Below are 5,000 nucleotides of genomic sequence, written 5' to 3'. Positions count from 1 at the left end.
GAATATTACTCTTTTTAATAACACTACATGGTCTCGTTAGTGTTCCTCGCCGGGGCAGGAATAAAAATAGGTAGTAATGGAAATAAAAGAAAAAAGGCAATGATATAAGAAAACCTGGTTACCTTTTTGTCTTTTAAATGGCACTATATATTTTTATTTCCTTCCTTAAAGTGAATGTATTTATGACAAGAAATGAAGAAAGAAGGAAGAAGTGATAATATAAGAAAGCCTTTTTCTTCTTATATACTTAGAAAGAGAAATAGATAGCAATGGAAATAAAGAAAAGAAAAATGATGATAAAAGAAAGCCTTGGTTACATTTTTTCTTTTAAATGGCTTTATATAATCTCACTTTCTTCCTTAAACTGAATGAATCTATCGCCGGAGCAGCAATAGGGAGATAGAGAAGTAGATGGTAATGGAAATAAAGAAAGAAGGAAATAGTAATAATATGATAGCTTTTGTCTTTTTAATAACACCAAAGGGGCTTGCTTCTCTTCCTTAAACTGACTAGAAGAAAAAAAAAAGTAATGATATAAACTGACCTTGGTTACTTTTTTCCTTTTAAATAAGAATATATGGTCTCGGTATTCTTCCTTAAACTGAATGACTACCGCCGGAGGAGCAACAGATAGATAGATAGATAAGTGGACAGCAATGGAGATAAAAGAAAGGAAGGAAGAAGTAGTATTATAAGAATGCCTTTAGTTACATTTTTCTTTTAAATGGCACTGTAGGCTCTTGCTTCCCTCCACTGAATATATCTATCGCCGGAGGAGCAACAGATAGATAGAGAAATAGATGATGCTGGAAATAAAATAAAGAAGAAAGTGATAATAAAATAGAGATTTGATTTAATTTTCCTTTAAATGACGCTTTACGGTTCCACTTTCTTGCTTAAAGTGAATGTAGAAAAGTAGATGATAGTGGAAATAAAGAAAGGAAGAAGGAAGAAATAATATAAGAAAGCCTTTTTCTTTTAAATGGCACTCTGTAGTCTCGCTTTCTGCTTTGAACTTAATGAATCTATCGCTGGAGCATCAGTAGATAGACAGAGAAGTGGATGATAATGAAAATAAAGAAAGGAAGGAAAGTAATAAAGTAAGAAAGCCTTGACTGCTCTTTTCTTTTATGGCAGTGTATGGTAAATAAATAGAGATAGTAATGGAAATAAAGAAAGGAAGGACAGTACTAATAAAAGAAAGCCTTGACTACTCTTTTCTTCTATGGCAGTGTATGGTAAATAGATAGAGAAAGGTAGATAGTAATGCAAATAAAGAAAGGAAGAAAAGTAATAATAAAAGAAAGCCTTAGCTGTTTTTTTTTTCTATTTTCATTTTCCTTCCCTTCTGTATTTCTGTTACCATGTATTTCTCCATCTATCTTCTTACATAAAAAAATAGTAATAATAAAAGAAAGCCTTGGCTGTTTTTTTTTTCTTTTAAATGGCACTGTATGGCCTTATCTTCTATCGCCGGAGCAGCAACAGATTTTTTTATGCAAGAAGATAGATGGAGAAATAAATAGTAATGGAAATAAAGAAGGGCAGGAAAATGAAAATAGAAAATAAAGCCTCGGATAATGAATTGCTTTACTTTACTGGTTTGTTATCTGGCTATTTTTACAACTAGAGTTATTCTATTAGTTTTTTTTTTTCCCGCATCATCACGTGTATCAGTGTATTTTTATTCTCTGTCCTAGTTATCGATTCGGCATTAGTGTATTAGTTATCTAGTATTATTTCTCATTACTTTTAAGCATTTCATTAGTTTAGCATTTAATATTGTCATGCATTATCTCGTATATCGTTGTAGTGTTCATTCTTTGTTGTATTTACCTTATATTAGCGTATCTTTAATTTTTTTTTATGTGCAAGGGAAAAACTGTCTAAGGGTAACAAAAACTGTCTGGTCACCAAAAAATTATCCAACCAAAAGACTCACTGAGGTAAAACATAGACACACCACTTTCTTGCCCCGCTGTGTGACTTCACCACAAGCACCAAGCACCACCATTCCGCCCATTACCGTCACCACAACACTGCACTGGGACACGGCGACCATTGGGAACACTTGAGATCACGGCCGTTCACTCTAACTTGACGGAGGAGTATCCCAGACGCCTCTCTCTCTCTCTCTCTCTCTCTCTCTCTCTCTCTCTCTCTCTCTCTCTCTCTCTCTCAGTACGGAGAGGGATCACCAATCACACGAGACAGTCAAGCGGCGACCATTGACAGCCTCGGAAGGGGAAGAGAAGGAGGAGGAGGAGGAGGAGGAGGGGAAGAGGAGGAGCAGGGGAAGGAGGGGGAAGGTTGTCCATCAAGTTGATCAGTGAGATGCATCGGAGGGGAAGAAGTGCTGGTGGGAAGAGGAGGAGGAGGAGGAGGAAGAGGGGAGGAGGAACAGGAGGAGGAGGAGGAGGAGGAAGAAGAAGAGGAGGAGAAGGAGGAGGAGGAGGAGATGAACAAGGAATTCGTTGGAGAGAAGAAGGAAGGAGAACATAGGAAAGAGGAGGAAGTATGGATGAGGGAAGAGGAAATAGGGAAGATGGAGAGAGAGAGAGAGAGAGAGAGAGAGAGAGAGAGAGAGAGAGAGAGAGAGAGAGAGAGAGAGAGAGATGGCAAAGGTGGATATTAAAGAAATAGTGAGGAACGGAAGAAAGAGGAAAATGAGGAGTGATGGAAAGGGAAAGTGGAGAGGGAGAGGAAAAGGAGGAAAGTGGAAGAGGCAGAGTTTCCATCCGGGTGAGCAGTGCGTGTGGATGAGCGGAGGTAGAAGTGGTGGTGGTGGTGGTGGTGGTGGTGGTGGTGGTGGTGGTGGAGTTGTGTGGTCGAAGTGGATTCATGTCTTTCCTCCATGTTGTTTCGTATTCTCTCTCTCTCTCTCTCTCTCTCTCTCTCTCTCTCTCTCTCTCTCTCTCTCTCTCTCTCTCTCTCTCTCTCTCTCTCTCTCTCTCTCTCTCTCTCTCTCTCTCTCTCTCTCTCTCTCTCTCTCTCTCTCTCTCTCTCTCTCTCTCTCTCTCTGTGTGTGTGTGTGTGTGTGTGTGTGTGTGTGTGTGTGTGTGTGTGTGTGTGTGTGTGTGTGTGTGTGTGTGTGTGTGTGTGTGTGTGTGTGTGTGTGTGTGTGTGTGTGTGTGTGTGTGTGTATAACAAATTATTGCAGAATGACATTGCAATATAAGCATCGGTGGTTCAGTGGTAGAATTCTCGCCTGCCACGCGGGAGGCCCGGGTTCGATTCCCGGCCGATGCACAGATTTTTAATGTAGTTTCACATGTTATTAGTTGATCAGTGTTCTCGATGAGTCAACATACCGAGTTTTAGCATTTCTTATGAATTCTTTTTCTTCCTACTCTTTTCTCCTCGATGGGGAAGACAAAGTAAGAGAAGAAAGTGGAGGAAGGATAGTACAAGAAAATAAAAAAACTTCAGTCTCCCTAACTTTCATATTTCTTGCATCTTTCAGCAGTAACCACATCTTTCCTCCAGCCACGCCAACACTCCTGCTCCATGCACCAACCCACCCGTCCACCAGGTCTCAAGAAATAGGATAGAGTGATAAAACTAAATAAATAAATAGATAACTAATGAATAAATGCAATAGTGAAAATAGATAAACACTGTAATAGCAATGGCGTAAAAGTGAAGAATTTATTGCGTTATGGAGTTTTAAGGACGAGGTAATGAATGACTGAATTACTAAACATTTATGATTTACTTGATATTTAACTCACTCTCTCATTGGTGTGGTAATCCTTGGTAACATTCAGAACACTGTGAATTTATTGAAAAAAAAAAAAAGTTTACATGGACACACAAAACAAAGAGAGCATGGGAGGGTGAATTATTTAGAACGCTGTCAAAAAACTAAGGATAATAATACATGTGAAAAAGTTTGTACATACACACACACACACACACACACACACACACACACACACACACACACACACACACACACACACACACACACACACACACAGTAATAGAGGATTGATTTCGTCTCACTTAAACAATCACACAACTATTTAACCTCTTCAGTACTGGGATGCATTTTTACCTTGAGTTTTGGGTGTGATTAGACGATTTTATTGACATTGGGAAGAGTCTATGTAGGTCAGAAGAATAATGGCTACAGTCCTCGCTATTTCATTCCTCACATGAGTTTCTGAAGCTGTATAAAATCACCGAATAGTAACAAGAAATCGTCTTATCATACACAAACTAATGGTAAAAATGCGTCCCAGTAATGAAGGGGTTGATAAGAGGCTGTAATGGCATCAAAATGAGCTGAAATCTTATAACAGAAATTGCTAAGGGTATGAAAATAAAGTGAAACTCGTCATAGCAAACGGCAATATAAAAAATGCCACTAAACTCGGTGTTCTTAAACGAATCGACGTCTTATTTCATCAACGTTTTTAACAAGTATGAGCGAAATCTACATACTGAAGTTGTCGTGGTACTGAAGAGGTTGGGAGTCAGTAGTACAAGAGTAAGCGTCCAGAGAGTTGTCGGTAATTGAGAAAGAAGGTCGGTAATTGGAAGAAATACGGTAATGGCAGTGGGTAAAGTACGATATCGTGGTGAACTCTGCCGCCACATGAACGCAATCCCCACAAGTGTATTTGAAAGTTTTAATCTGTTTCTCAAAGTTTCAATTACTTCAAAAAAAAAAAATAAAAAAATAAATAAAACTGCTACCCACATGAAAACAGAACTTCGGTAGGAAAGTCTTTTTTTTTCTAGTCTTTTTTCCCCTCCATTTCGTTGGCTTTAGGGTTTGTAGGCAATTTAGTTTCAGGTCTTCAGAGAGGCTTAGAAGGTCGGCCTCTTATGTTTGCTAAGGGTTGGATGGTCAGCCCGTCTCCGTGGTGGCGCTGGCAGGACTTTTAGATGGACCCCGTTGTGTTAGTGTTGTGAAGCTGTGGTCACTTAACTACTACAGCTACGAGAGGTTCATGCCGCCCACAGTAGCTCCCATATAAAGTGGCCTGGGGTAG

General features: G+C 39.1%; 1 non-coding gene across 1 annotated transcript; it reads left to right on the top strand.

Annotated features, from left to right (window-relative positions):
- The first annotated feature begins 3,178 nt into the window (after positions 1 to 3,178).
- Trnag-gcc lies at positions 3,179 to 3,249 on the top strand. The gene has a single exon. It is a non-coding gene; the product is annotated as a tRNA-Gly (tRNA).
- The last annotated feature ends 1,751 nt before the right edge of the window (positions 3,250 to 5,000 follow it).

The sequence above is a fragment of the Portunus trituberculatus genome, chromosome 21 (genome assembly GCF_017591435.1).
Source record: "Portunus trituberculatus isolate SZX2019 chromosome 21, ASM1759143v1, whole genome shotgun sequence".
NCBI classification, from domain to species: domain Eukaryota; kingdom Metazoa; phylum Arthropoda; class Malacostraca; order Decapoda; family Portunidae; genus Portunus; species Portunus trituberculatus.
The sequence above is the reverse complement of the archived record's forward strand: the minus strand, read 5'-3'. Positions and strand labels throughout refer to the sequence as shown.